The sequence below is a fragment of the Notolepis coatsorum genome, assembly GCF_963971535.1.
Source record: "Notolepis coatsorum genome assembly, contig: SUPER_7_unloc_1, whole genome shotgun sequence".
In the NCBI taxonomy this organism is placed as follows: domain Eukaryota; kingdom Metazoa; phylum Chordata; class Actinopteri; order Aulopiformes; family Paralepididae; genus Notolepis; species Notolepis coatsorum.
In genome coordinates, this window is record NW_028174880.1 from 268119 (window position 1) to 280007 (window position 11889).

Consider the following 11889-nt stretch of genomic DNA (forward strand, 5'->3'; position numbering starts at 1 on the left):
CATCGTGAAGCTGTGTTAAACCCATATTGTACGCTGGGTATCTTTGAAATTCAGATCTGATATATTTTTGACACACCCCGAGCCCTGCGATCACGCTTGGTTGTTGTTTTCCTGGATGATCCCGATGCGAAAGCCAGTGACTGCGGTCACAAAAGCCCCAGGCTTGCAAACCGAAAGTCACGAAAGGGGCTACATTGGAAACTAATGTTACGTTAGCTCGAAAAGCACAGAAACGGGCGACAGAAGTTAAGTTGCTAGCAACAGACACTATAACACTTCCGGTCGGGGGGTTTCAAAATAAAAGAGCGACGTCTAAAAGCACCGGAAATACGTTTATTTTGTACATTATCTAACGTTAACACGAACCTAAACTAACTTTAGATTAGTTTAGGTTCGTGTAACATTAGATATTGTAAAAAATAAACGTATTTACGGTGCTTTTAGACGTCGCTCTTTTATTTTGAAACCCCCCGCCCGGAAGTAAAAATGATGCTTATTTTTCTGCTTGTTATCAATGGGTTGGTTGAGAAGGGAAGTGTCATCTATCTAGGGAACCTAGCTACATACGGGGTACAATGTTACATAGGCTGTGCGTCGATGTTGCAGAAGCATAAAGGCAGACTGTCTGCAACACCGTTGCTTTGTCGATGTTGTGGTGCAGTTGCTTTGCAGTTGCTGTAGCATGTAGAGGCCTTAAGAAGTGGGGTAGTAATTTAGCAGTATTTAGCAGCAGGTAGTAGTTTATCAGTATTTGGCAGCAGGTAGTAGTTTATCAGTATTTGGCAGCAGGTAGTAGTTTAGCAGTATTTGGCAGGTAGTAGTTTAGCAGTATTTGGCAGGTATAGTAATTTAGCAGTATTTAGCAGCAGGTAGTAGTTTATCAGTATTTGGCAGCAGGTAGTAGTTTATCAGTATTTGGCAGCAGGTAGTAGTTTAGCAGTATTTGGCAGGTAGTAGTTTAGCAGTATTTGGCAGGTATAGTAATTTAGCAGTATTTAGCAGCAGGTAGTAGTTTATCAGTATTTGGCAGCAGGTAGTAGTTTATCAGTATTTGGCAGCAGGTAGTAGTTTAGCAGTATTTGGCAGGTAGTAGTTTAGCAGTATTTGGCAGGTATAGTAATTTAGTAGTATTTGGCAGGTAGTAGTTTAGCAGTATTTGGCAGGTATAGTAATTTAGCAGTATTTGGCAGGTAGTAGTTTAGCAGTATTTGGCAGCAGGTAGTAGTTTAGCAGTATTTGGCAGGTAGTAATTTAGCAGTATTTGGCAGGTAGTAGTTTAGCAGTATTTGGCAGGTAGTAATTTAGCAGTATTTGGCAGGTAGTAGTTTAGCAGTATTTGGCAGGTAGTAGTTTAGCAGTATTTGGCAGGTAGTAGTTTAGCAGTATTTGGCAGGTAGTAGTTTAGCAGTATTTGGCAGCAGGTAGTAGTTTAGCAGTATTTGGCAGACAGTAGTTTAGCAGTATTTGGCAGGTAGTAGTTTAGCAGTATTTGGCAGCAGGTAGTAGATTAGCAGTATTTGGCAGGTAGTAGTTTAGCAGTATTTCGCAGGTAGTAGTTTAGCAGTATTTGGCAGGTAGTAATTTAGCAGTATTTGGCAGGTAGTAGTTTAGCAGTATTTGGCAGCAGGTAGTAGTTTAGCAGTATTTGGCAGCAGGTAGTAGTTTAGCAGTATTTGGCAGGTAGTAATTTAGCAGTATTTGTCACGTAGTAGTTTAGCAGTATTTGGCAGGTAGTAGTTTAGCAGTATTTGGCAGGTAGTAGTTTAGCAGTATTTGGCAGCAGGTAGTAGTTTAGCAGTATTTGGCAGGTAGTAGTTTAGCAGTATTTCACAGGTAGTAGTTTAGCAGTATTTGGCAGGTAGTAATTTAGCAGTATTTGGCAGGTAGTAGTTTAGCAGTATTTGGCAGCAGGTAGTAGTTTAGCAGTATTTGGCAGCAGGTAGTAGTTTAGCAGTATTTGGCAGGTAGTAATTTAGCAGTATTTGTCACGTAGTAGTTTAGCAGTATTTGGCAGGTAGTAGTTTAGCAGTATTTGGCAGCAGGTAGTAGTTTAGCAGTATTTGGCAGGTAGTAGTTTAGCAGTATTTGGCAGGTAGTAGTTTAGCAGTATTTGGCAGGTAGTAATTTAGCAGTATTTGGCAGGTAGTAGTTTAGCAGTATTTGGCAGCAGGTAGTAGTTTAGCAGTATTTGGCAGCAGGTAGTAGTTTAGCAGTATTTGGCAGCAGGTAGTAGTTTAGCAGTATTTGGCAGGTAGTAGTTTAGCAGTATTTGGCAGCAGGTAGTAGTTTAGCAGTATTTGGCAGGTAGTAATTTAGCAGTATTTGTCACGTAGTAGTTTAGCAGTATTTGGCAGGTAGTAGTTTAGCAGTATTTGGCAGGTAGTAGTTTAGCAGTATTTGGCAGCAGGTAGTAGTTTAGCAGTATTTGGCAGGTAGTAATTTAGCAGTATTTGTCACGTAGTAGTTTAGCAGTATTTGGCAGGTAGTAGTTTAGCAGTATTTGGCAGGTAGTAATTTAGCAGTATTTGGCAGGTAGTAGTTTAGCAGTATTTGGCAGGTAGTAGTTTAGCAGTATTTGGCAGGTAGTAGTTTAGCAGTAGCATCTGTCTGGTATCATATCAGTATAATTTCCTGTTTAATCTAAAACCACGACAGAGAAGGTCTAGACTCTAGAAGGTAGAACAGTGTTGCCTACCTGAGCAGGAGACTCTCTCTCTGAATCCAGTCGCTCTTTCTCTCTGAATCCAGTCGCTCTTTCTCTCTGAATCCAGTCGCTCTCTCTCTGAATCCAGTCGCTCTCTCTCTGAATCCAGTCGCTCTCTCTCTCTGAATCCAGTCGCTCTCTCTCTGAATCCAGTCGCTCTCTCTCTCTGAATCCAGTCGCTCTTTCTCTCTGAATCCAGTCGCTCTCTCTCTGAATCCAGTCGCTCTCTCTCTGAATCCAGTCGCTCTCTCTCTGAATCCAGTCGCTCTCTCTCTCTGAATCCAGTCGCTCTCTCTCTGAATCCAGTCGCTCTCTCTCTGAATCCAGTCGCTTTCTCTCTGAATCCAGTCGCTCTTTCTCTCTGAATCCAGTCGCTCTCTCTCCACTTACTTCCAATCTTTCTTTCCTGTCTTTCCCTCAATTCCTTCTTTAATTTGTACTAAGTTTAAAATCTTACCACTCTCTCTGTCTCTCTCTCTCTCTCTCACTGTCGGTCTCTGTCTCTCACTCTCTCTCTCTCTCTCACTGTCTGTCTCTGTCTCTCACTCTCTCTCTCTCTCTCTGATACCTGGGCTGCTTGACAGGTTCCAACCTGTCCAAGGTGCAGCCGATCAGGAATGTTCCAGAGGTCAGGGGCTGCGAAAGCAAAAGCACCCCCCCCCCCAGACTTGAAATTAGACCTACGGGTGGTTAAGAGACCCTTGTCAGCCGATCTGAGGGCCCTGACGTTGGTATAGGGCAGGGGTCGGCAACCTGCGGCCTCGAGGCCTTTAGCCAATCAGCTGCGGCTCCCTGGCCCAAACATTTTTTTTTTATTTTTATTTTGGAGATCGATGTCATACTGTGACACTGAAATGAGAAAATATTTCATCAACTAAGATATTTAGTCAACAAAAGGCTTACCTGTAGGCCTATGCCTGATATGTGGTGCGAAATTTGCGAACAATGAAAGATTTACTTTTTATTTTATAGATTTTCCACAAGTAAGGGAAGGACTCTAATAGAGCTGCATAGTTCAGGGTTTTATTTCAAAGTCGGTCTACAGATGCCAGTGTTTTTTCCTCCTTTTCTGTGTTTTATTTCAAAGTAGGTCTACACATGGTATTCTTTTTTTCAAAGTGGACTACTTTCTATTTTATAAATGTTCCACAAATAAGGGAAGGACTCAAATATACCTGAATAGTTCAGGGTTTTATTTCAAAGTCGGTCTACAGACACCAGTGTTTTGTCTCCTCTTCTGTGTTTTATTAAAAAATAGGTCTACACAGTCAGTATTTTTTTCTCCTCTTCATAAGAGTTCGAGGTTTTCCTTTGGTAAAAACAGGTAAAAACAGCAATTAAAAAGTCAAAAATTTTCTTTTTGTTGCTTTATAATTCCATTAATGCAACAAACTGTGTGCTATAAGTATAAAGTATAATAAATCGCAAATTACTTTGGGTATGCAATTGTCAGGCGTTTTATGCTAAATGTGGGGTATGCTTGGGGATATATAAAACGTTATACACTGTGTTATCTTCATTTTAAGGGTAAATAGGTTGTGCGGCTCCCTGAGCATTTTATTTTGTGGGACGGGGGAAAAGTGGCTCTTTTGATAGTAAAGGTTGCTGACCCCTGGTATAGGGGGTGAGGAGGTCTGCTAGGTAAACAGGGGCCTTACCATTAAGGGCTTTGTAGACCAATAGGAGGACCTTGAAGTCTATTCTAAAGCGCACCGGGAGCCAGTGGAGGGAGGCAAGAACAGGGGTGATGTGAGCTCTCTTCCGGGTACCTGTGAGCGGTCTAGCGGCAGCGTTTTGGGAGAGTTGTAGACGGGCTATGGTGGATTTATTTAGCCCCAGGTACAGGGAGTTACAGTAGTCTAAGCGTGAGGATATGAAGGCGTGAATTACTCTTTCCACGTCTGAGGGGGAGAGAATGGCCTTGATCCTGGCTATGGACCGGAGCTGGAAGAAACACCCCTTCACCACCGAGTTTACCTGCCTATTGAAACTAAACTCGGGGTCAAAGAGCACGCCCAGGTTTTTAACAAAGGGCTTGACTAGGGGAGACAGGTTACCCAGGCTGCTGGCAATGACACTGGTTTGGTTTGGGGGGCCGAAAAGGAGGATTTCACACTTTGACTGGTTAAGCAAAATACTTGGTTCTGTATGAGCTCCACTTGATTACCTGTAAACTTTGATTGAATTGATTGATTGAAACTTTATTAACAGATTGCAGAATGGGTACAATACAGTACGGCTCAATACACACAATTGTTAAGGGGATGCAGACCTGAGAAAGACGTTCATTACATTGCTTAGTACAATGTACTGTTATGGACCTCAAATAAAACTGTTGTGGCACTAGCAATGCTACTCTCTCCACCTTCAAAAAGAAAAAAGCAAGAGCACAACATATTTTTTTATTTACTATTATAATACAGTTAACCACTCTCTCCTGTAAGGGCCTTTCTTTTTCTTTGTTTTATCCCTCTCTCCTCCACCCTTTCTCTTTCTTCCACTGTCCATCTTGACATCAACGTTAATTGACTTTCGCTCTACTGTATCTCTCCCGAGTCCCTCACTACCTGGCTGTTATTCTGCATCTGAGTGCCGTCTGCCATTCCATTCGCCGCCTCCGCTGTCAATCAGTTGTATCGCCTGGTCCCGCCTCCACCAATCACATGCGGCAGCACGGCTCCATTGTGTGTGTCCGCGTGAGGGAGAGAGTCAGATAGTTCTCCAACTCTGTCGCAGACAGTGAAATCCTGGTTGTTCCCCACCCACCTAGGTTATCTAACTATCGCGCCGCGCCACCGCCACAACTAGAAACAATGGCCTGGCAATTTTTTTTTTTTTATATATATATTTTTTTAAATCTGTGCAGGCCAGGCCACCGGGAAATCTCCCGGTGCTCCCGATGGCCAGTCCAGGCCTGCGCATAGGTACGGTACATAGGAGTGGATTCACTTCTTAGTGCAGCGGCCTGTGTCGTCGCCCGCGGCGCGGGAGCCCCCTGTTCGACTCCCCCTCGGGACATTAACATTAACATCAACACAACGCAGACCAATATGATCCGTCACAGCAGCAGTTAGTAGTTTAGCAGTATTTGGCAGGTAGTAATTTAGCAGTATTTGGCAGGTAGTAGTTTAGCAGTATTTGGCAGCAGTTAGTAGTTTAGCAGTATTTGGCAGGTAGTAATTTAGCAGTATTTGGCAGGTAGTAGTTTAGCAGTATTTGGCAGGTAGTAGTTTAGCAGTATTTGGCAGCAGGTAGTAGTTTAGCAGTATTTGGCAGGTAGTAGTTTAGCAGTATTTGGCAGGTAGTAGTTTAGCAGTATTTGGCAGGTAGTAGTTTAGCAGTATTTGGCAGCAGGTAGTAGTTTAGCAGTATTTGGCAGGTAGTAGTTTAGCAGTATTTGTCACGTAGTAATTTAGCAGTATTTGGCAGGTAGTAGTTTAGCAGTATTTGGCAGGTAGTAGTTTAGCAGTATTTGGCAGGTAGTAATTTAGCAGTATTTGTCACGTAGTAGTTTAGCAGTATTTGGCAGGTAGTAATTTAGCAGTATTTGGCAGGTAGTAGTTTAGCAGTATTTGGCAGGTAGTAATTTAGCAGTATTTGGCAGGTAGTAATTTAGCAGTATTTGTCACGTAGTAGTTTAGCAGTATTTGGCAGGTAGTAATTTAGCAGTATTTGGCAGGTAGTAGTTTAGCAGTATTTGGCAGGTAGTAATTTAGCAGTATTTGGCAGGTAGTAGTTTAGCAGTATTTGGCAGGTAGTAGTTTAGCAGTATTTGGCAGGTAGCAGTTTAGCAGTATTTGGCAGGTAGTAGTTTAGCAGTATTTGGCAGGTAGTAGTTTAGCAGTAGCATCTGTCTGGTATCATATCAGTATAATTTCCTGTTTAATCTAAAACCACGACAGAGAAGGTCTAGAAGGTAGAACAGTGTTGCCTACCTGAGCAGGAGACTCTCTCTCTGAATCCAGTCGCTCTTTCTCTCTGAATCCAGTCGCTCTTTCTCTCTGAATCCAGTCGCTCTCTCTCTGAATCCAGTCGCTCTCTCTCTGAATCCAGTCGCTCTCTCTCCACTTACTTCCAATCTTTCTTTCCTGTCTTTCCCTCAATTCCTTCTTTAATTTGTACTAAGTTTAAAATCTTACCACTCTCTCTGTCTCTCTCTCTCTCTCACTGTCGGTCTCTGTCTCTCACTCTCTCTCTCTCTCTCTCTCTCTCTCTCTCACTGTCTGTCTCTGTCTCTCACTCTCTCTCTCTCTCTGATACCTGGGCTGCTTGACAGGTTCCAACCTGTCCAAGGTGCAGCCGATCAGGAATGGACCATGGGGATGCTGTTCCAGAGGTCAGGGGCTGCGAAAGCAAAAGCACGCCCCCCCCCCCCCCCCCCCCCCCCCCCCCGCCCGATCTGAGGGCCCTGACGTTGGTATAGGGGGTGAGGAGGTCTGCTAGGTAAACAGGGGCCTTACCATTAAGGGCTTTGTAGACCAATAGGAGGACCTTGAAGTCTATTCTAAAGCGCACCGGGAGCCAGTGGAGGGAGGCAGGAACAGGGGTGATATGAGCTCTCTTCCGGGTACCTGTGAGCAGTCTAGCGGCAGCGTTTTGGGGGAGTTGTAGACGGGCTATGGTGGATTTATTTAGCCCCAGGTACAGGGAGTTACAGTAGTCTAAGCGTGAGGATATGAAGGCGTGAATTACTCTTTCCACGTCTGAGGGGGAGAGAATGGCCTTGATCCTGGCTATGGACCGGAGCTGGAAGAAACACCCCTTCACCACCGAGTTTACCTGCCTATTGAAACTAAACTCGGGGTCAAAGAGCACACCCAGGTTTTTAACAAAGGGCTTGACTAGGGGAGACAGGTTACCCAGGCTGCTGGCGATGACACGGGTTTGGTTTGGGGGGACGAAAAGGAGGATTTCACACTTTGACTGGTTAAGCAAAATACTTGGTTCTGTATGAGCTCCACTTGATTACCTGTAAACTTTGATTGAATTGATTGATTGAAACTTTATTAACAGATTGCAGAATGGGTACAATACAGTACGGCTCAATACACACAATTGTTAAGGGGATGCAGACCAGAGAAAGACGTTCGTCTTGTTTACATCAGGGTCCCCCATTTTCAATTCATATTGACATTTATGACATACACAACATACATGACATTTATGGCATAGGGACATATAGGTATTTAGTACTGATACATTTGTGACATATGCTGTATCCAAATATACAGTACTGTTACCCATAGATCCTGACAGAGTGGTGGTGTACATGGTGACTGCTTGGCTTATATATAAAAAAAGAAAAAAATTATATATATATTTTTTTTGTTTGTTTGTAATAACTTTTGTTTGGCATCCCCTGTTATTTTACCCACGCGGCGCCACTGTCCAACTGAGCTCAAGGGTGGTGAAGGCGGGGGGGGGGGGGGGGGTTGAAGGTTCTGTCTGTCACAGAAAGGTACACCATGCAAATGTTCAGGCACGCGGGAACTATAAAACGGCAGGGGGTGCTGGGGGGTCACCAGATACATTTTTTTTTTTTTTTTTTCTTTTTTTTTTTTTTGGTCAGGCCACTGAACTTAGAAGCAGGCCAGGCCAGTGTTTCTATTTGCACCAGCGCAATAGTTAGATAACCTAGGTGGGGAACAACCAGGAGATCACTGCAACTCACACAAGTTGGAGAACTATCTCTCTCTCTCTCTCTCTCTTGTTCTCACACACACACAAAGGGAGCCGCATGTGATTGGTGGAGGCGGGATCCTTACGAAAAACTGCTAATCATTGACACATGCTAGCCTGTAATAATCCCCCCCAGAAAAATGTACTTTGCATTTGATATATTGCAAATATATGCCATCACACACACTGGCATTTAAAGGGTTCGAATTATAAAATGAATATGTGGTGTTATGATCAGGACTGAAGTTGAATAAAATATTGTATTTATCAATTACAAAAAACTGAAAATCCATAAAAATCTGTGTTGTTGCTAATCATACATATGCTAGCCTGTTTTTTAACAATAAGTTCTGATGCCATCACAAACACTGGCATTTAAAGGGTACAAATAAAAAAAATTCCTGCACCAGAATGCAGGAAATTAAGTCTTTGTAACAAAGAAATTCCTGGTGGGGGACCCCCAGACCCCCTGCTTAAAAAGTGGCCTGACTGGGGCTATATTTCCTGGCCTGAATGATTTCCCCAGTCCGGCCCTGGTTAAAAGCCTCCAATGCTTATTAGTGTGTGTGCGTTTGAACGTTTGCATGTTTCAACCATACATTTCCATTTAAAATAATTTTTTTTACCTCCTATAATAGTGGGGGTCGCGGCTCTCTGACACCTTTTTTTTTGGGTCGCGGCCTGAAAAGTTTGGGAACCCCTGGTCTAGCCTGTACCCCCCAGACATGTTGCTGGCCCCGTCAAAACAGTATCCTATCAGCCTCTCCATGGGCAGGTCGAGGCGTAAAAGTATTTTATACACAAAAACAGCGTCTCGGCTGTTGTGTCTGGGCCGGGCATTGTAAAAACCCCAAAAGAAGTTCTGAGCTTCCAAGTTGTCATCGGCTAACTGTATATTACACGAGAATTGTTCTTTTCCAGTGAGTGACATCAGTGGTTCCGTCAGCGCTCAAGCCAAAGATTGGGCTTTTGGATGCTTTGCCTCTAATTTGTCGCTGAATATCATGGGCAAGCAGCTGTAAGATTTTCGTTTTGGATGTTGTTGGACATCCAGTTGTCTCTCTTTTGGAGCCAATTCTTCAACTCGGGATCAGACTTGGTGCGCACTCTTTCCATCATGAGCTGCCATAACACCCCATCCCTATTTGCATCACCCCTCAGTGGAAGCCCCTGGCGCCCGAGGGGGGGTATAGGGGAACAGACTCAGTTAACTCTTCAATACCTGATGCTGAGGCTGAACCTGTCGTCTCTGTCTCTCTCTGACGTTTATCAGATTTAGTGGGACTGTCACTGGGACCGGCGGGACGTTTCGAAAATAAATCTGATATTTTTCTTTTCTGCGAGTGAGACATTCTGTGCTAGCAAAGTCTGACTACTAGCTCAAATCGACTGACTGCGCAAGCACTGTATCACAGTAGCTCAGTGGTTCGTGGCGCGTGGGAAGGGCGGGAGACAGGAGGTGAATACAATTAGTTGTTTCACCTGTCATTCAATCAGTCTGTGACAGTCTGTCATCACTCGGAAATCTACTCGGTTTTACACGTATGATTGTGTACATACAGTAGTGTAATGAATGAATGAAAACTTTATTTAACAGATTGGAGAATGGCTACAATACAGTACGGCTCAATACACACAATATTAAAATGGTGACGTGCTTTGAGCAGGATAAACTTATAATATACAGTGTTACAGTTATACAGTTACAGTATATACAAATATATAAATACTGCCATAAAAAAAAAAAAAAAAAAAAATATATATATATATATATTTTTTTTTATTTATTTTTTTTGCAATAATTGAGAGGGGGTTGAGCACCCCCCGCACCCCCCCTTCCCGCGTCCCTGCAAATGTTCATGCTTTATTTGTTTTAAACGAGACGATTTAGAAATGGGCAATGGGGAGATACATTGTCTGTCAGGGAGGGGGTAATTACAATAGGGAGGTGTTGCTCAGCAGAGCATGGAAGCACTAGTCCGTCTTGGGAGCTTAAAGGTGTCATGCAGTGCTATTCCTAGCACTATTTGGGCAACTTTACACACTTCCTGTGAGTCTATGTAACACATGTGTAATTTTTATTCCAAAAATAATCATTGTTTTATATTTCTAATCTTGTACTCAAAACCAGCATTTTTCAGCCTCATGAAAGCAGGCTATTATTGGCTTGGCTCCACCCACACTTTGAGTGACAGCCACCCACCAAATAGCTCCGCCCATCTCCCCGTCATTCCATCCAGGTGGAGGTCTTATTGATTGATTGATTGATTGATTGATTGAAAACTTTATTAACAGATTGTAGAATGGGTACAATACAGTACAGCTCAATACACACAATTGTTAAGGGGATGCAGACCAGAGAAAGACTTTCGTCTTGTTTACATCAGGGTCCCCCCTTAGGTTTCAGGTTACATACAAATATGGTATGTCATAAATATAGAGATGTAGCAGTACTGTCTATCTATATATATATATATGTTACCACTATTTGTAAAAGCCACAACCACGTTACCATATTTGTAATAATGTAAATCATTGTGTCGTTGTACATATTGTGTATACACCGTTAGAAGTAAACATAGGTTCCATCACTCTGAGAGTCCATGTTATGAACTATTACCACAGATATTTTCAGTTTTCAGGGTTGATCTAACAGTTTTGATTATGAAATCTCAGTCAAGGGTACCACAGGTCCTCTTCTCAGACCTGTGGGGCAAAGCACTGCACCATGCAAGCTACATGTCGCTGCATGTTGATCAATAGTAGCCCACTCGGTGCATCACAGTGGGCTACTATTGTGCTAACAACATGCTGCGACGTCTAGCTTGTTAGCCGGCATGAATACCCGATTTAAAATGGTTCTCTCCTCTTTGTATACCTTTGTCCTCACAAGTATTCTGCCAGGGAACTTATGGACACGACAATAGTAGTAGTTATAAGGTGTTTGAGCTTGTAACGTTAGTTAGCTCATAGCTATCGTGGTACACGAGAGCTATGAGCTAACTAACGTTACAAGCTCAAACGATAGCTATGAGCTAACTAACGTTACAAGCTCAAACACCTTATAACTACTACTATTGTCGTGTCCATAAGTTCCCTGGCAGAATAATTGTGAGGAAAAAGGTATACGAAGAGGAGAGAACCATTTTAAATCGGGCATTCATGCCGGCTAACAAGCTAGACGTCGGGGTATGTTGTTAGCACAATAGCTACCAAGCTAAGCTACGTTAGCTTCTAACGGTGTATACACAATATGTACAACGACACAATGATCAAACACCTTATAACTACTACTATTGTCGTATCCATAAGTTCCCTGGCAGAATACTTGTGAGGACAAAGGTATACAAAGAGGAGAGAACCATTTTAAATCGAGCACTCATGCCGGCCGACAAGCCGGACACCGCGGTTGTTGTTAGCACAATAGTAGCCCACTGTGATGCACCGAGTGGGCCACCATTGATCAACATGCAGCGATGTGTAGCTTGCATGATGCGTGTGCAGTA

The 11889-nt window shown here is 43.1% G+C and overlaps 1 protein-coding gene across 1 annotated transcript in view; it reads right to left on the bottom strand.

Annotated features, from left to right (window-relative positions):
• Positions 1–7004, bottom strand: part of LOC311232712 (snaclec agkisacutacin subunit B-like) — a 34304-nt gene extending 27300 nt beyond the window's left edge. The window contains exons 1-2 of the mRNA XM_084338287.1: positions 6640–7004; positions 2696–3340 (exon numbers count right to left, since the gene is read on the bottom strand). The gene's annotated coding sequence lies outside the window, so the exon portion shown is untranslated. The remainder of the gene's footprint in view (positions 1–2695; positions 3341–6639) is intronic.
• Positions 7005–11889: the final 4885 nt, after the last annotated feature.